The sequence below is a fragment of the Aegilops tauschii genome, chromosome 1, assembly GCF_002575655.3.
Source record: "Aegilops tauschii subsp. strangulata cultivar AL8/78 chromosome 1, Aet v6.0, whole genome shotgun sequence".
In the NCBI taxonomy this organism is placed as follows: domain Eukaryota; kingdom Viridiplantae; phylum Streptophyta; class Magnoliopsida; order Poales; family Poaceae; genus Aegilops; species Aegilops tauschii.
In genome coordinates, this window is record NC_053035.3 from 195,161,829 (window position 1) to 195,182,341 (window position 20,513).

The window sequence follows — 20,513 nt, forward strand, 5'->3', positions numbered from 1 at the left end:
TCATTAGTCACATTGCTTGCATGGCTTATAGTGATGTGCATTACCGAGAGGGCCCAGAGATACCTCTCCGATACTCGGAGCGACAAATCCTAATCTTGATCTATGCCAACCCAACAAACACCTTCGGAGACACCTGTAGAGCATCTTTATGATCACCCAGTAACGTTGCGACATTTGATAGCACACAAGGTGTTCCTCGGTATTAGGGAGTTGCATAATCTCATAGTCAGAGGAATATGTATAAGTCATGAAGAAAGCAATAGCACTAAAACTTAACGATCATTATGCTAAGCTAATGGATGGGTCTTGTCCATCACATCATTCTCTAATGATGTGATCCCGTTCATCAAATGACAGCACATGTCTATGATCACGAAACTTAACCATCTTTGATTAACGAGCTAGTCTAGTAGAGGCATACTAGGGGCACTTTGTTTTGTCTATGTATTCACACATGTATCAAGTTTCCGGTTAATACAATTCTAGCATGAACAATAAACATTTATCATGATATAAGGAAATATAAAATAACAACTTTATTATTGCCTCTAGGGCATATTTCCTTCAATTAGGGCCTTCCCATAAAAGGCAAATGTGGTTGCACTGGTCAGCTCGATTTGGTGGCACCATGAATCAGCCAACAGTTGTTCAAGTTCATTATGATCCGGTTAAACTTGAATGCAAGGAGCTGAGCCATAGTAAAATATGATGCAACATAAGCATAGAGGTGCAACATAATCATCGAGCATAACCACAATGAAGCATTAAATCAAATGAGCATGGCATACTGACGAGCATAAGCATAACATTACCCATGAGCATAGCATGAATACTATCATCATAAATAGACACCATGCAAGAACATAACAAGAATACTGCCAAGTAAGCATGTAACAAACTGGATGCAAAGGAACATGCGTAGCAACGGTACTTGATAACAAATGACAAGCATGCATCATGATGAACACCACTACTACCAGCATGTACTACTACTACCAAGCATAACATGTGACAATAATACTAGCAAGTAGTACTAGATAACAAGATGCATCAGAACATAGCATGAAGGTGAACATGAAACCACGAGCATAACCGAAACAACGACAGCAGTAACAAACAAGAAGGAAGTTAACGGGCAAACATTTATTAAATATTCAAGTATAAATGATGGCTACGGCATGGCTATCATACAAGTGGCTGTTGTGGCTTGCCTGGGGGTGACGGAGACTCCGGGAAGAAGTGCGGTGAAGCTGCGGAACGAAACGTCGGACGGTTCTCTCTCGGAGGGGGCTGATTAGAAGCATGGGAAAAATGGTCATTTTCACTATGGGACCACCTAGTGAAAATGTTACCAACAGAAAGATCTCGATGAGACGAAGAAGTGGGCGTTGGATTCACCTCGATCGGAGTTACGGTTTCGGAGATACGAAGGGTGGAAGCTCAGGGACTAATATGTGAATAAATCTTATACAAACAGGTCCATGGGCTGAAAAATAGAAAACATATTTAGAGGAAATACGCCTTCCAAACAGAGAAAACGTATCTTCAACCTAAGAAGAACAAAAAATGCGCTTTCACTAAACGAAAGCGTATTTTGTCAAATACATCTTCACCCACGCGGGCCCAGGGTGGGTCAACTCCCAGGGGCTTACACGTGGGTCCCACTTACCTCTCTCTCTCTCCTCTTGTTGGTCTTCTTCCAGCTCCCGATCGGGAAACAGGGGAGGCAAGGAAGAGGTGAGGCTGGGCTCGGCCGGCGACAGGCTCGGCGGCTCCGGCCACCTCCGGCGAGGGCGCTGAGACTAACGAGCTCGGGAGGTAGCGCCTCGTCCGTCCAGAAGGGAGATAGGCACCAAGGAGGGGCGGGAGATGAGGTGGCCACCGGGACAGAGAGCAACCCGTGGCGGCGATGGACCTTGGGGCGGCGGCTAGGGACACTCCGTCGACGAGGCGAGGGACGGGGAAGCTCGTGGTGGTGGAAGGAAGCGGAGAGGGGGCTCGGGCGGTCGGACTTGAGTGGAGGCCGGTGATGGTCGTGGCGAGGAAAGGCGATGTGGGGCTACTCTCGGTGAGCAAATGAGGCAGGGGAAGAGGTGGTGAGGAGCGGAGGACTCGGGCACACCTTAAATAGATGCGGGGGAGGGCTCTAGAGCTCATGTGCGAACTTCAACATGGCTCTAATGGAGGACAGCAGCTGGACGCAGCACGGGCATGGCTCTAGCGGTGCATTAATGGCGAACCAAGAGGGGGCCCGGGCACGGGGTGATGCAGTCGAGCACGGGGGAGCTCCTGGACAAGGTTGGACGCCGAGACGATGAGGGAGCGGACGGGAACAATGGCTGGAACGAGCTAGAGCACACAATTAGTCATGACTCAAGCATGATCACCATGGGCACGGGTGCAAGCGGTGCGTTCTGGCTGGGCCGACCATGTCTGGCGTGTAGTCCATCCAGGGTAAGTTACAACTGAGGTGATGAAGCGACCAGGGGCACTGTGGTTAGGTGGTAATGATCCTTTGAAGTTTGCTATTGCAAACTTAATGAGGTCACTGTGATCCATAGGGAGATGCTAAGGACTGAACATGATGTCTGGGGTGTTTAGGCTAGGAAGGGCTATGATCCTGTGAAGTTTGGAGGGATTTGGACCAAGATTTAACATAGTTGCTTTGCAACTACATAATCTGGTCCAGAATAGAGATTTGGATGATGCACTCACATGAAGTGGCAAACTGAGCTGAATTTGGGCATGGCCCAATTATTTGAGCAAATGAAGATGCTCAAAAAGTTTCAGGCCATTTGGATTAGCCAAACTAGCACTTGCTTCATATAGCTTCTCTCTGGATAGAATTTTGGAAAAATTGCATAGGTTAAATGGGTTAATGAATTGATACAAAACTTGGTGGAGAGAGTTTATGTGGATAGGAGAATGCCCTGGTAAATTTTGAGCTTAAATGAAGCAATATAAAATATAGTTGCTTCACAAACTAAAAATCTGACCAGAAACCAAGATTTGGAGCTGGGCTCACATAGACGAGTTACATGAGCTCGAATTTGGTGGAGAGTGATGATTTGATCATATGAAGGACCTTGCAAAATTTCAACTCATCTGGATATTCCTAGCTTGTACTTCCTTCACACAAGCTTCCCTCGGACATGAACTTTGAAAAATTGCTCAGGAATATTTACTAGGCAAATGAGTTGAATTTTGGCATGGGCCAATTATATGGAAAGGAAAAGATGTCCAAAAAGTTTGGGTTCAATCAAGCAAAGATAAAATGGCACTTCCTTCTCAAACAACCACTTAGGGCAGAATGAGAAAAGGAATACTTGTGAATTATCTTTGATGGTGCCATGGAAGGATTTTGACATATTTGAGGAAGATATGACCCAAACAATTTATGAGAATTATTTGGGAATTTTGGGAGTGACAGAAATATAGGTTGCTTCACAACCTAGGGCAAAAAGGAGTATTCCTTTAACAGAGAAGGAATATTCCCTAGAAAAAGAATATTGGATTAGGTCAAGGATGAAAATGACATGATCTTGGGATGATGATGAGGATGACAAGCCACTATAAAACCTAGGAAGACATGATCTTCCCAAGTTTCAGAACCATATAGCCACGGAAAAAAATGAAATCAAGAAATCCAAGAAAATCTTCAGAAAAAGAAAAGGGCAAAATCCAGGGTGTTACATGCGCCCGCTCCCGAGTCGCCACGTTGGGGAAGTTCATCCCCCTACGAGGCCGTCGGAGGCGCCACGCCGCCGCGTTGTACGCGCGGACGGCCTCGTGGGCGGTGTCGAAAGTGCCGAGGCCGAGGCGCATCTCATGGAACCGGATCTCCACGGAGAAGCTACAGGAGGGGCGCGGGCGGACGCCGCGGTAGCCCCAAGTTTCCCGGCGGTGCGGCGACATGGTGGCGCAGCGGCAGCGAGGCGAGAAAGAGCGGGGAGAGAGCGGTGGCGAGGAACAGAGCGGTGGGAGGGCGTTGGATTTTATAAAGCGCGCCGGACGCTGCGCGCCAAAACTAGGGCGCGCCCGGCCGCTTTTTCCCAAGCGCACGTGATCCTTTCCTGACGTCCCTGCTATCTCTACTCTCTTCTCTAGTCTTATATTATATATTTATTTTATATTTATATTTATCACTACTTATTATATCTTATATATATCTTATATATATTTTATATATGTCTTATAAAAAACAGAGTTGGTGATGACGATGTGCCTGCCATCCTGCAATATAGGTTGTCCGATTATATAGGTCGTCCGATTATATCTGACGGATAGGGAGGAAACTATGGCAATATTGCCAAAAGATACCCGCACCTCTCTCCATGTTTGAAGATAAGGCCTTCCCTCGTTCATCCTTTTCTCCCACAAGATAAACTACTCATACAAATGCATCTTGATGTTTCGTGCAACGCATGGGCATCTTGCTAGTTCTATAAAACTTTCCATCATTTGCCACACTACTGGTTGCAGATGAAGGACCCTACCCAAGCACAGCGCAATACAGGAGCGACTCACAATTACAAGGTGATGTTCTGTTGGACAATGCAAGCTATAACCAATTACTTTTATGGGAACAATAGCGACCAGGGAATTTGAAGGGTAGGTATGAAAAAAATTGGAACTGCACATGTACTGCTAAGAGATTCAATATACACATTACCAATTGAGGAGGAGTACGATGGTCGCGGCGGCCTGTGTGCATCATGGTCGGCAACAGGAGTCGGTTCATTGTCCACAACGGTGGTGCTTTTGCGCTTGGCATCGGCTTCCGGGAAGCAGATCCGAGACCGTGGAAGACGGTGCCGGGGAACAGGCTCCGTGTACGAGGACGACGGTGGACCGGCTCCAGTGCGGCGTACGACGTCGTCGATGAGGCAGATGCGCTGCGGTGGACGAGTGCGCCGATGTAGAAGGGGAGGAGCACGAAGACCGCGGTGCCGTGGAGAAGTCTATTTTGCGGTGGGGATACAAAATGGGGAGTATTCAGTTGTACTACTCTGGGTGCCAGGGTGGGGTTGGCTGGGTAGGGTGAACCTGAAGTTACCAAAACAGCCCCCTACCAACCAGCATCCATAGGCCTGTTCCGAAGGGTATGATGGTAACTTCGCACTGCTCGAATCAGGGTCGTGGGAGATTTTCCCGCCGACCTCAAAATTTTGTAACACTGAACTCCCTGGCTGGCGTATTGGGTGATTGGGCTAAGCAACTAGCGAGTAGTACTAGGAAGTACTAGTACTCCCTCCGTTTTTATTAACTCTGCATATTAGGTTTGACCAAAGTCAAACTTCCTAAAGTTTGACCAAGTTTATAGAAAAATCTCAACATTTACCATAACAAATATGTATGATGTGAAAGTACATTCAATAATGAATCTAATGGTATTTATTTGTTATTGTATATGTTAATATTTTTTGTTATAAGATTTGTGAGAGTTTATAAAACTTGACTTTGACCAATGCTAATACGCGAACTTAAATAAAAATGGAGGGAGTACACATTTGTTTTCTTAGTTTGTAGTGGATTTAATCATTTGTTGTAATCATGAAATAAATATATTAGGCTACTGACTTCGAATGTAATGGTTTATACAATTCAATAGTTAGAATCATTGTTGAATTCCAAGATGTATATGAGGTCTATAGTACTTCACAATATGCTCAAACTCACATAATCCCAGTCAAATGAAAATCTAAATGCATTTCATAGTTATTACTTTTTAGGATGCAACAAAACCAACCACAACTCTACATGATCCATTATAAAAGCAACATTTTGAACACATGCCAATGTGTAAATGAAACATATAGAGAGAGCTTGCGAAGATGGAGCAGATAGGGCAGGAAAGATTGTATGTATGTGGGCGAGAGAGTAGGAGACAAACCTAACTAGAGAGAGAGAGAGAGAGAGAGAGAGAGAGAGAGAGAGAGAGAGGAAGAAGTTAGGTCTGTGAGAAAGATGGAGACATGTAATATACGTGAGATGCGTGTGCATTCGGATTTTGTACACATGGAAGGAGAAAAGACAACGGGTTTGATGAGAGAGCTAGAAAAACATGGATGAGAGGGGAAGGATCTCGTGGGTTGAGGGATTGATAATTTTGTGCGGGAGAGAAAGGGGGGAGGAGTCAGTCAACCGTCGTCACATCATCATGCTTCCAAATGGCCCCGCATTCTTTAGTGTAGTGTGGTCGCCGTCTTCGATGTCCTCGATGCCTTCTTTGAAGATTGAGGTGGTGTGCATGCTGGGGTGCAGAGAAGCACAAGCGAGAGTGGTCGCCATATAACCTTGGATGGGGATGAATTGTGTGCTCGAGGGAGGGGGAGTGTGTGTGTGTGTGTGTGTGTGTGTCAGATATTGAGAGAAATCAAACCTATGGAGAGAATGTGTGTGTGTATGTGACGGAAAGCTACATGCTAAATAGGGTTTTCACCAAGAGATTGTGCGTGCGAGATAGTGAGTGATGTGCGGGCCTTGAGGTGGGCAGGGGCCGGGTGAGGGTGTCAAAATGTTTGCATTGCTGCATGTGTTACATGCGATCGTGCGAGGGACGGACGAATCGAGAGAGATGGTTGTTGTGTTATGGATGCTCCTCTCTCTCTCTCTCTCTCTCTCTCTCGCACACACACACACAAGTACAAATAGAAGACCGTTCTCTCATGTATACACAACGTATCGGCATCTCTCTATGTCTCACTCATGCATGATCATTTGCACATTCACACCTCTCTATGTCTCTATCACACGCACACCGTCTCCACATCACCCTTTCGCCACAACACACATATGGAAACATACACGCGTTCTCTCTCAGTCACACACACAGAATCAGTATTAAAAAAATGTCTAGGGCGCACCTAAAATGTCCAAATCCAAATAAGCACGAACTGAAGCTAAATTCAAATATATGGATTATTGTAGAGTGAAGAACTTTTGTAACGACCCGAACCTGATAAGATTCGATGTCTCTGTGCTTACCGTGCTAGTCCCTGGATCAATTCGCTAGCACACACAGTACATAGGAATATCAAAGTAACAAGTGCATCATTTACTACAACATATGATCCAGAATTTATAAAGTATTACAAACTGAATAGTACATAGCTATATTTATCCAATAACAACGGAAATGTAGCATAATAAACGATGAGTCCAAACAATGTCCACTGGCGAAGATGTTGAGTGAAGACTCGCAACCCTATTGTATCTCACTGATCATATGAATATCCTGCAACATGATAAGTTGCAGCCACGAGGGTCAATACATTGAATGTATTGGCAAATCACACAATAATGACATAGCAAACCTACATCAACATGCAAGGTATGACAAACAGAACACTCAAGTTGGTTTGGCATAAAGCTAACTTCACCTACCTCCACTAACAAGTTAAAGTTTACACAAGCACAATTGTCACACGACGAACTAGAGCACATCCAAATTACCCACACGGGAAACCCTCGGAATCAGAGGATGAAAATGAAAAAGATCTTCAAGAAGTCTCAAGTGCGCTCATTCGTGGCGCATTCTCTAGGGACAATAGAGCTCTCAGTCATTGACACATTCACCAAAGAAAAAGTCCCGAGCCTATAGCTATAAACACTCACCACTTTCACGAAACACTCGCACAAACCCACGTCTACCATCACACCATCACATAAAACAACCAATACCAAAACATGACAACACGAGATACACAAACCAAACATATATCATAGCATAAAAACCACACATGCATAGCAGAACATAGGATGACCATAATCAAAAGTGCATCTTGCCTTGAAAGGTGCTGAAGTACTCTAACGCTTAATTCTGATCCACTTCGCACTCCGGACAATCTATACGATTAACGAAGGCACCGATAAATAAACCGTACTCACATAACACCACAATAAAGTCAACAGCAAGAAATTCAAATCAAAACTTAAATAACAGAACATATCTGTAGGTATATCTTACCTACATGCTAGTAGGATCACAATGCAAAAAGAATCAACTAATTTGGATCAATGGTTTGAAAGATATGGCCTCCGGCAGGTTAAATTCAAATTTGAGCAAATTCAAATTTTAAAGTTTCAAAAATTATATTGGATATGTGTGCTGGAAATAGGGGATCATTATGAAGAATTTGGCATTGGTTTCATCAAATTTGGATAAACGATGCAAAAGTTACGCAGGTTTGAAAAATAGGAACAAATCTGCCTTTTTCTATTTAAAATAAAAAATACCTGACACGTGGTGCACTGTGATAGGGTGAAGAGTGTTTGCTGTTGCGGCTAACCGATGGACGGCCACTAATTAGTGCATACCGGTTCGAGAGGAAAAAAACTTAACTGATCTAATCCTAGCGGTCCATCATAGATCGAACGGACGGAGGAGCTCACCCGTGAACAAAGGCAGGCCGCCGGACTTGGAGAAGAGGACCTCGGCGGCTCGGACCTCGACGACGGCGACAGCTACATGGAATCTCCGGCGAGGGCAGCTTCTTCTTTGGGTAGAAGTCGTGGTCCCTCTGGTGTGCCCCTACGCTAGAGCGAAGATGAGGAAGAGACAGGAGGTCAAGGAGAAGAGTACGAAGGGGAAGGGAGGCGCTCAAAACCTCGGCTGGCTACGAATTCAACGGCGGCGACAAGCTTCTGCAAAACGGATTCCGGCGAGATCGGGACAGGGCGAAACGAGCACGGGAGATCTCAGATTTACCAAAAATCGGACGCGGAGGATTTGGGCAGAATATATAGAGGGTCGGGCGTGGGAGAAAGGTCAAGAACGGATCAAATCGATCGAAGATTTGGATCGAGAGACGAACTCGTGTGCGTACAGGAAACTGGGCGAGAGGAGAGAGATGAGGGCTGGGTCCCTTTCGTCAGCGGCAGAGAGGTGGGAGAAAAGAAAAACAAACGGGCTGCGGTGCTTGGCTGGCCTGCTAGCTGCTGTTGCTTCCGCTTCAGCGCGCGTAGGCGAGGGATAGAGGCGGGCTGAGGGGGTGGCAAACTGTGCAGACCAAATGCACAGTAAAACTGGCTGGTAAAGAAAACTACAGGAATTATTGGCTATCAATCAAACATGCCAATGGAATTTCTAAAATACATAAACACACAGTAAAATACTACTACTAATATATATAATTCCAGCCCCAACGCAATTTTGTAAAACTATTTTATGCAATAAAGAACACACAAAGAGCAGTATAAAACAAATCTAAAAATCATTTGGAGTTCATAAAATTACAGAAATACATCAGGTGAACTCCACAAAATCATTATGTTGCAGGATATTCAGATGATCAGTGATATACAGTAGGGTTGCCAGTCTTCACTCAACATCTTTGCCAGTGGGCATTGTTTGGACTCATCGTTTATTATGCTACATTTCCGCTGTTATTGGATAATTATAGCTATGCACTATTCAGTTTGTAATACTTTATAAATTCTGGATCATACGTTGTAGTAAATGATGCACTTCTAACTTTGATATTCCTATGTACTGTGTGTGCTAGCAAATTGATCCAGGGACTAGCACGGTAAGCACAGAGACATCGAATGCAATAATTTAGTGCACCTTGAAATCTGAACATGTGTGGGGCGTGTATGTTTTTAATGACTTGAGATTATACCTAGCCTGGCATGCAAGATGCCTTATTATGCACCGTTCCCCATACCTGCAGGAAGCCCGTTCGTCTCCAAATCTTTTCCTCTCCATGTGTGAAAACAATTTGCCTGCTTGACTCTCCTCCTTCCGGCAGTCCTACCACTCCACCCCGCGTGGAAAAAAATCTGCATGCATGACTCTCCTCCCCCCGCGCTCGTCCAATCCGTTGTGACCAGCAATATTTCCACCCCTTCCCTCCCCCGTAATTTACTCCAACAAATATGCCCACGTAGTTGTTACGTTAATCATGCAACATATCTTACGTGGGTGTGCCATTGCTCGCTATAAATACTGCGCCTCCCACGGCATCCGGAAGAATGCTCACGTTCATCGCTATCTCCTCCCTCTCCCTCTCACGTCGACCACCATGGCATTGAGGGAGTCCTGGATTAGGGGGTCCTTGGGTGCCCGGTCTATTCGATATGGGCCGGACTGATAGGCCATGAAGGCGAAGCAGAAGATCATCCCCCGTGTCCGGATAGGACTCCTATATGCGTGGACGGCAAGTTTGGTGTTCGGATGTAATCTTTCCTTCTTCTGCAAACCGACTCTGTACAACCCTAGGCCCCTCCGATGTGTATATAAACTGGAGGGTTTAGTCCGTAGAGGCTATCAGAATAATCATAGGCTAGACAGCTAGGGTTTAGCCATTACGATCTCGAGGTAGATCAACTCTTGTAACCCCTATACTCATCGAATACAATCAAGCAGGACATAGGTTTTTACCTCTATTAAGAGGGCCCGAACCGGGTAAGCATCATGTCCCCATTGTCCCTTGTTACCATTGATCCTTAAGACTCATAGCTTGGGCCCCCCTCCTACCCGAGATCTGCCGGTTTTGACACCGACATTGGTGCTTTCATTGAGAGCTCCGCTGTGTAGTCACGAAAAGCGATCTATTGCTCGCCTTTTCATCAACAACAATATCATGTCTGGAAGGAGCCTAACTTCAGGACAGATCCACTAGCTCGGCGGTTTCACCGTGGGTGCCCGCATGGCCATCAAGCCGACAGCGTCCCCCGCGATCGCCAAACACCATCCCGCATCGGTCTTGAATACTCTGAGAAGATGGATCCGGCGGACATCTCGTCCTTAAACGAGCTGCTAGATCACATCGCCACCCTGGGGCTTTCAACAGACTATGATCGGATCAGGCTTAAACCTGACTAGGGGGAAATCAATCTCCCGCCGATCACCCACCTGGTAGCAGTCGTCGAGGAATGAGCCGAAAACACTTCTTCCCCTATGTTAAAGACGAGCTATGTCCGGATCTCCGAACCCCTTCAGTCGGACACCCTCCCTTTGAACCAGACTACGCGTCCCCAGACTCAGGGTCATACATAGGGTCGGGAGAGCACTTGGATCTACCTGGACCCAAACTGGTGACCTCGGAGATTTTACAAGCTCCGGATACAATCTTGGGTCGGGATTCGAGTTTTAGCCCACCCACCCACCACAATCAATATTCTCCAAGTAATTCAGGCCCTCCAGACATATATGACCTGATGTATGTACGACAGCAACCTCAGGAAATGGTCCATCACTTTTGGGCCAGGTTCCTACTTGTCAAAAAAAAAAATTAAAGATTGCTGCGATGACAATGCAGTCTCGGTCTTTCATCGCAATTGTACCGACGAGGGAATTCGGAATGCCTTCGACCGTTGCGCATACAGAGTTTTAAGGAACTATCGCACGTAGTACGGAAGTCTTGCGCGATGGAAAGCACATGGAAGGCCCACAAAACCCAGTTGGAACCTGCTGCCTTTAAGCAGTGCACTGCCCGAGCAAAACAGATACACCCTCACGAGGCATCCGACGATAAGCCCGTCGGTAGGAAAAATAAACCCTTTACGGGATACAAGCCCGTCCTTGACGAACTCCTCGACCAACCCTGCCCGATACAAGCGAGTCCAAGCACTGACTCAACTCACATCCTTCGAGCATGTTGGGTACTTCGGCAGGTAGCTGATGACCCACAAGTATAGGGGATCAATTGTAGCTCTTCTCGATAAGTAAGAGTGTCGAACCCAATGAGCAGAAGGAAATGACAAGTGGTTTTCAGCAAGATAATGTCTGCAAGTGCTGAAATTGTAAGTAGCGGAGTAGTTTCATAGCAAGGTAATTTGTAACGAGCAAGTAACGATAATAGTAGCAAAAGTGCAGAAAGGTAGCCCAATCCTTTTGAGGCAAAGGACAGGCCAAAACGGTCCCTTATGATAAGCAAAGCGTTCTTGAGGGTACACGGGATTTTCATCTAGTCACTTTCATGATGTTGGTTTAATTCGTGTTCGGTACTTTGATAATTTGATATGTGGGTGGACCGGTGCTTAGGTGTTGTTCTTACTTGAATAAACCTCCTACTTATGATTAACCGTCCCGCAAGAATCCACAACTACGAGAAAAGTATTAAGAATAAATTCTAACCATAGCATTAAACTTTTGGATCCAATCGGACCCTTACGGAATAGTACATAAACTGGGGTTTAAGATTCTGTCCCTCTCGCAACCCATCATGTAATTTCTACTCCGCAATGCAATCCCTTAGGCCCAAATATGGTGAAGTGTCATGTAGTCGACGTTCACATGACACCACTAAGGGAATCACAACATACATACTATCAAAATATCGAACACATATCAAGTTCACATGATTACTTGCAACATGATTTCTCATGTGACCTCAAGAACAAAAGTAACTACTCACAAATGATAATCATGCTCAAGATCAGAGGGGTATTAAATAGCATAATGGATTTCAACATATAATCTTCCACCAAATAAACCATATATTAATCAACTACAAGATGTAATCAACACTACTAGTCACCCACAAGCACCAATCTAGAGTTCCGGTAACAAGATTGAACACAAAAGATGAACTAGGGTTTGAGATGAGATGGTGTTGTTGAAGATGTTGATGGAGATTGCCGTCCCCAAGATGGGAGAGTTGTTGGTGATGATGATGACGATGATTTCCCCCTCCGGAAGGGAAGTTCCTCCGGCGGAATCGCTCCGCCGGAGGGCGAAAGTGCTCCTTGTAACGCCCATGATGCTGCTACTCCCACGTTGTAGGTATTGTCGCAAGAAGGTTCATCTTCACACAATCCCATGTAATGAACAAGAATGGGATAACGAGAGTTGGCTTACAATCGCCACTTCACACAATACATAAATTAATTCATACATCATCCAAAATCCACACATAGACCGACTACGGTCAAATCCAAATGAAAATAAGATAACCCCAAATGCTAGATCCCCGATCATCCCAACTGGGCTCCACTACTGATCATCAGGAAACGAAACTTAGTAACGACCACGTTCCTCGTCGAACTCCCACTTGAGCTCGGTTGCGTCATCTGCACTGGTATCGTCGGCACCTGCAACTGTTTTGGTAGAATCTGTGAGTCACGAGGACTCAGCAATCTCACACCCGCGAGATCAAGACTATTTAAGCTTATAGGAAAGGATGGTGTAATGAGGTGGAGCTGCAGCAAGCACTAAGCATATATGGTGGCTAACATACGCAAAAGAGAGCGAGAAGAGAAGCAACGCAACGGTCGCGAAGCTAGAAATGATCAAGAAGTGATCCTGAAACTACTTACGTTCATACATAACTCAAATCGTGTTCACTTCCCGGACTCCGCCGAAAAGAGACCATCACGGCTACACACACGGTTGATGGATTTTAATTAAGTCAAGTGTCAAGTTCTCTACAACCGGACATTAAACAATTCCCATCTGCCTCATAACCGCGGGCACGGCTTTCGAAAGATAACACCCTGCAGGGGTGTCCCAACTTAGCCCATTATAAGCTCTCACGGTCAACAAAGGATAAACCTTCTCCCGGGAAGACCCGATCAGTCTCGCAATCCCGGTTTACAAGACATTTCGACAATGGTAAAACAAGACCAGCAAAGGCGCCCGAATGTGCCGACAAATACCGATAGGAGCTGCACATATCTTGTTCTCAGGGCACACCGGATTGTCCAAGCTTCCGATAGGCGAGCCCAGAGTTGCCCCTGGTGGCCACCGGCGACTGACGGGTTTGGACCAACACTCAGAGGAGCACTGGCCCGGGGGTTTAAAATAAAGATGACCCTCGGGCTCGCGAAACCCAAGGGAAAAAGGCTTAGGTAGGCAAATGGTAAAACCAAGGTTGGGCCTTGTTGGAGGAGTTTTGTTCAAGGCGAACTGTCAAGGGGGTCCCATAAATCACCCAACCGCGTAAGGAACGCAAACTCAAGGAACATAATACCGGTATGACGGAAACTAGGACGGCAAGAGTGGAACAAAACACCAGGCATAAGGCGGAGCCTTCCACCCTTTACCAACTATATAGATGCATTAATTAAATAAGAGATATTGTGATATGCCAACATATCCATGTTCCAACATGGAACCAACTTCAACTTCACCTGCAACTAGCAACGCTATAAGAAGGGCTGAGCAAAAGCGGTAACTTAGCCAATCAACGGTTTGCTAAGAAAGGATGGTTAGAGGCTTGACATGGCAATATGGGAGGCATGATATAGCAAGTGGTAGGTAGCGCAACATAGCAATAGAACGAACAACTAGCAAAGCAAAGATAGAAGTGATTTCGAGGGTATGGTCATCTTGCCTGCAAGGTTCTCAGAGTTGTTGAAAGCTTGATCCTCGTAGGCGTACTCAACAGGTTCCTCGTTCACGAACTCGTCTCCTGGTTCTACCCACAGCAATAACACAAGCAATGGAACCACAATCAATCACGGGAAATGCACAAACAACATGATGCAAAACATGCATGATATGCGAGATGTGATATGCGATGCGTATGCGTGCTCGGGAAGAAAAAGTATGAACAAGGCAGCAACTTGCCAAACCAAGTATTCCACTGGAAAGATGAGATGATTTGGGTCGAAATCGATATAAAGATCACCGGAAACGGATGCACGGTTTGCAAATGGCAAGCAAAACAAGAATGACACGATTCTGCGATTAACAGCAAGATAGCACTTAGAATACATCAAGTAACTATGCTACAACACCCCAACATAGCAACAAAGCATATGGCAGTGATCTACAAGAGATTCTTGACAAAAGATAAACACTGAGCTACGGCTAGATCACAAAATAACAGGTTCAAACAAGCATGCCAAAAGTGCAAAAGATATCAGCTTCACAGACTTGGTGAAAATACTGAACATGGCTGAAACAGCATCAGGTAGCAATGTTCAGAGCAAGCAAAACACATGCTACAGGAAATTATCATAGCAAAACAAGGCATGGCATGAATATACTAAATGCATAGAAGAAAAGTCCCTTACTGATCATGAGCCAAAAAGGCACAGAAGATATGATGGCACCCATGTAAACATAGCAAGTTTCGATAACAGATTTCAGACAGCAGAAAACAGAGCATGGCATTAACAGAATTATGAAGGCATCTTTGTGAGCTCGATTCACTCATCACAAAGCAATGCATGACAAAACAAGCATACCTACAGCAGGATGGAATGTTCATGAAGCTAACCATGGCAAGAGCAAGTTCATAGCATGTATGGATCAACTACAATAACCTTGGCAAAATTGAATATCATGTTAACATTCTGCCAGGAACATTTTATAGCAAAAGTAGAGCAAGATTGAGACATGCTAGGCCCCTCCATAATTGCAAACAGGGGCATGGCTGGATAGAGCACAACTATATCTACAAAACATCCTTATTGAATATACTCAAAAGAAGCATGGATCTCACTGTAGACACATGGATACATGGCAACAAAATAACAACAGGTAAAAGACTGCAAAATTCGAAGTCCCTAAAAACAGAAACATCACGAAGCCTAGTTTGCATGCTTGTGCTAGTCACCACATAGATCAAAAAACTACATGGCATACACCTCTGTAAAGATGGCATGGCATAGATCAAAACACCTGTAGAGTTCATGCCCATAAGATGCACACATCAAATGCAACAAAAATAACAAAACATCAAGTTCTGATAAGTAACAGCAGTAAACATCATATAGCACTCTTGCACCAGAGATTTGGGCATCAACATGAACTCAAACGAGTATGGCACAATGGAACCAAATGAAGCGCATCTCGTGACGAACATTTCGATATATCATGCACGCAAAACGGAGCAGTAAGCAATGAGATATGCCATGATGAACATAGCAACATAATATGACAGAAAAGACTTGGAGGAAAATTCGGGGTTCAACCTCTCCAGATCTAGGGTTGGTGGCACGGAAGCCGAGGCGGGGTGGCTCGTCGGAGTTGGAGGACGGGGCGGCCGGAGCTCGGGGCCGGACCTCGCCGGAGGAGGCGCTGGCGACGAGGAGGCGCGGGGCGGCAGAGACGAACGGCGGCAAAGAGCGGAGATGTTCGCCGGCGCGAGAGGTGCGGCGGCGGCGGTCGGCGGAGGCGTCGGCGGTCGAGACACGGGCGGGGAGGCGCTGGGGCGCGGGCGACGCGGGAACGGGGAGCCGCGCGGGGCGGAGGCGCGACCCGGGTTCGGCCTGGCGGCGGGCCGGCTGCGGGCTCGCGGGCCGGCGGCGGGGTGCCACGTGGCGCGCGCCGATTGGAGCGGGCGCGGCGGCGGGAACGTCCGGCGCGGGACGGACGCATCCGGCGCCGGAGAGGGGAAAGGGTTAGGGTTGGTCTGCGCGAAAAAATCCGAGGGGGATCACTTATTTATAGCTAGAGGGAGCTAGGAGACTCCAAATAGAGTGCGATTTTCGCCCACACGATCGCGATCGAACGACCGAGAGCATGGAAGTGACTTAGGTAGGTTATTGGGCTCTTTGGAGGGGTGTTTGGCTGCAACACACAACAGGCCTTTGCGGTTACCCGGTTAACCGTTGGAGCATCAAACGACCTCCATATGGAACGAAACTTGACAGGTGGTCTACCGGTGGTGTACCAAGGCCACTTGGCAAACCTCGGTCTATTCCGAGAACGTTTAACACCCGCTCACGAAAAGAGACAAGAGGGGCGCGCTGGTGCATGTGGGAGTGTCGGATTGCAAAACGGACAACGGGGAAAATGCTCGGATGCATGAGACGAACATGTATGCAAATGAGATGCACATGATGACATGATATGAGATGCATGACATGAACAAAATGCAAAACGAAAGACAAAACCCGACCACGAAGGGAATATCATAACACATAGCCGAAAATGGCAAGAGTTGGAGTTACAAATATGGAAAGTTACATCCGGGGTGTTACAACACTCCACCACTACGAGAGGATCTCGTCCCGAGATCTAGGACTGAAAGAACTCCGGATATTCGGAACGGAGGTGGTCCTTGCGTTCCCAGGTGGCTTCTCGGTCGGAATGGTGCGACCACTTCACTTTCAGGAATTTGATTGACTTGTTGCGAGTCTTACACTCAGTTTCTTCAAGAATAGCAACGGGGTGCTCATGATAAGACATATCTTCTTGGAGGTCAATCTCTTCGAAGTTGATGGTGCGCTCAGGAGTCTTGAAGCACTTGCGAAGCTGTGACACGTGGAACACATCGTGCACGTTCGCAAAGTTGGAGGGAAGCTCAAGTTGATAGGCGAGATCGCCTCTTTTGCCAATGATCTTGAAAGGACCCACGTATCTAGGGGCAAGCTTCCCTTTGATACCGAAGCGACGAGTGCCTTTCATTGGAGAGACGCGGAGGTAGACATGGTCTCCGATCTCGAAAGCCAAGTCACGGTGCTTGCTATCATAGTAACTCTTCTGGCGCGATTGCGCGGCTTTGAGATTTTCACGGATGACGTTACACATTTCTTCAGCCTCTGTGATTAAGTCATTGCCAAGAAGTTGGCGTTCACTAGTCTCTGACCAATTGAGAGGAGTACGGCACTTTCTGGCATATAGAATTTCGAATGGGGCCTTGCCCGAACTCGCTTGGAAGCTGTTGTTGTAGGAGAACTCGGCATATGGAAGACAATCTTCCCACTTCATGCCAAAGGAAATGACACAAGCCCCGAGCATATCTTCATGGATTTGATTGACTCGCTCGACTTGGCCACTAGTTTGAGGATGGAAAGCTGTGCTGAAGCGAATGTTGGTGCCCATGGCCTTTTGGAAGGAGTCCTAGAACTTAGAAGTGAAGATGCTTCCACGATCTGAAGAAATCAATTGTGAAATGCCGTGCAAGGAGACAATCCTGGAGGTGTAGAGCTCTGCCAACTGAGCTGCTGTGACAGATTCTTTGATTGGAAGAAAATGAGCCACTTTTGTAAGCTTGTCGATGACAACGAAGATAGCATTATTTCCGCGCTTGGACTTAGGAAATCCAGTCACGAAGTCCATTTCGATATGATCAAACTTCCATTCTGGAATAGCAAGAGGTTGGAGGAGACCAGCTGGTCGTTGGTGTTCTGCTTTCACCCTTCGACAGACATCACATTCATTCATGAATTGAGCGATTTCTTGCTTCATTCGAGTCCACCAATACGACTGCTTGAGGTCATGGTACATCTTCGTACTTCCAGGATGAATGGAAAGAAGAGAATTGTGCGCCTCATTCATAATGACTTTCCTTAGATCACCTTTAGGAACCACAATCCGGTCCTCGAAGAATAAAGTGTCTCTGTCATCAATGCGATAGCACTTGTATTTGGAAAGACCCTTGTCAATCCGGTCCTCGAAGAATAAAGTGTCTCTGTCATCAATGCGATAGCACTTGTATTTGGAAAGACCCTTGTCAATACCACGTTTCACCTTCTTCACCATGGTATCCAGGAGTTGTGCATCACGAATTTGATCTTCCAAAGTAGGAGAGACTAGGAGGTTGGCAAGAAAGCCTTGAGGAACAACTTGGAGATTCAGTTTGCGGAAAGCTTCACAAAGATCCGATTGAAATGGCTTGAGAATTAAGCTGTTGCAATAAGCCTTCCTGCTCAAAGCATCTGCAATGACATTGGCCTTGCCTGGAGTATATTCAATACACGGATTGTACTCTTGAATCATTTTGACCCATCGAGTTTGCCTGAGGTTGAGGTTTGGCTGAGTGAAGATGTACTTGAGACTCTTGTGATCGGTGAATATGTCCACTTTCCTTCCCAACAAGAGATGTCTCCATGTTATTAATGCATGGACAACTGCAGCCAACTCAAGATCGTGAGTGGGGTAGTTCTTTTCGTTGGGCTTCAACTGACGAGAGGTATAGGCCACAACTTTCTTCTCTTGCATTAACACAGCACCGAGACCTTGAAGAGAAGCATCACAGAAAACTTCAAATGGCTTGGATTCGTCAGGAGGAGTTAAGACAGGAGCTGTGACGAGTTTCTCTTTGAGAGTGTTGAAAGCAACGTCACACTCAGGAGTCCAGACATACTTCACATGCTTCTGGAGGAGGTTGGAAAGAGGCTTTGCAATCTTAGAGAAATTCTCCAATAGCTTGCAAGACCAAGGAAACTGCGGAGCTGCTTGACATTCTGAGGAGGTTCCCCATTCACAATTGCAGAGACCTTCTCGGGATTAACAGCGATGCCCTTGGCAGAGATGATATGACCAAGGTAAAGAACTTCATCAAGCCAAAACTCACATTTGGAAAACGTCGCGTAGAATTGATACTCTCTGAGCTTGTTGAGCACCAATCGCAAATGTTTGGCATGATCCTTCTTATTCTTGGAGAAGACCAAGATATCATCGAGATACACCAGGACGAATTCATTGGTATAGGGGTTGAAGATGAAGTTCATCATTCGAGAGAATGTTGGAGGAGCATTGACAAGGCCGAAAGACATGACAGTATATTCATAAGAACCAAAGCTTGTTCTGAATGCTGTCTTGGGAATATCTTCTTCACGAATGCGAATCTGATGATAACCCATACGGATGTCAAGCTTGGAGAATACTTTAGCACCTTTAAGTTGCTCGAATAGCTCATTGATGTTGGGAAGTGGATACTTGTTCTTGATTGTCTTCTTTTTCAATGGACGGTAGTCGACACAAAGTCGGTCCGTGCCATCCTTCTTCTGGACAAAAAGAACACCACAACCCCATGGAGATGAACTTGGTCGGATCAAACCCAGATGCTCTTGTTCATCGAGCTGTTTCTTCAATTCCTTCAGCTCCTTGGGTCCAAGCTTGTACGGACGCTTGCAAACGGGTTCCGTGCCAGGCTCAAGATCGATAACGAACTCAACTGGCCGGTGAGGAGGCATACCCGGAAGCTCTTCTGGAAAGACATCTTGGTACTCACAAACGACTGGAATCTGAGAGATTGCATCTAACTCACCCTTCTCATTGAGAGAAAACAACCGAATGGTTTCATCACGAGCGACATAGATGATAACATCCTCAGAAGAGTGTGTCAATTTAATTTCCCTGGCAGCACAATCAAGTTGAGCCTTGTGCTTAGAAAGCCAGTCCATCCCGAGAATTAGATCAATATCAGAGTCGCCAAGGACAATTGGCTTAGACAGAAATTTATAGTCCCCCATCTTGATGGAAACATCCGGAACCATGTAGCTTGCGTTCATGCATTTGCCCGGAGAGACAACTGCTAACGTTCTAGGCAATTCTTGGAAATGCAACTCATGCTTAGATGCAAATGGTCTTGAGATGAAACTAAGCGATGCACCAGTGTCAAAAAGAACTTTTGCAGGAAAATCGTTAACAGGAAGATTATCCATTATCACTTCTGAAGAGTCCTCTGCCTGAGCTGCGTTCATCATGTTGACCTTTGCAAACTTGGGATTATGCTTGACCACTGCATTGCTGGAAGATCTCACAGGAGGAGGCGGAAGGCGCCTTTGGTTGAAGCACTTGTTAGCATAGTGACCTTTCTGCTGACACTTGTTGCAAGACACCTCTGAGAGTGGATGATGATAAGGAGCATTCGACTTTGGAGCTTGAT

General features: G+C 46.0%; 1 long non-coding RNA gene across 1 annotated transcript; it reads right to left on the bottom strand.

Annotated features, from left to right (window-relative positions):
- Positions 1-6,903: 6,903 nt before the first annotated feature.
- Positions 6,904-8,928, bottom strand: LOC120967825 (uncharacterized). The gene is made up of 2 exons (XR_005761595.2): positions 8,395-8,928; positions 6,904-7,237 (listed from the first exon to the last, which is right to left on the bottom strand). It is a non-coding gene; the product is annotated as an uncharacterized lncRNA (long non-coding RNA).
- Between the last annotated feature and the right edge of the window lie 11,585 nt (positions 8,929-20,513).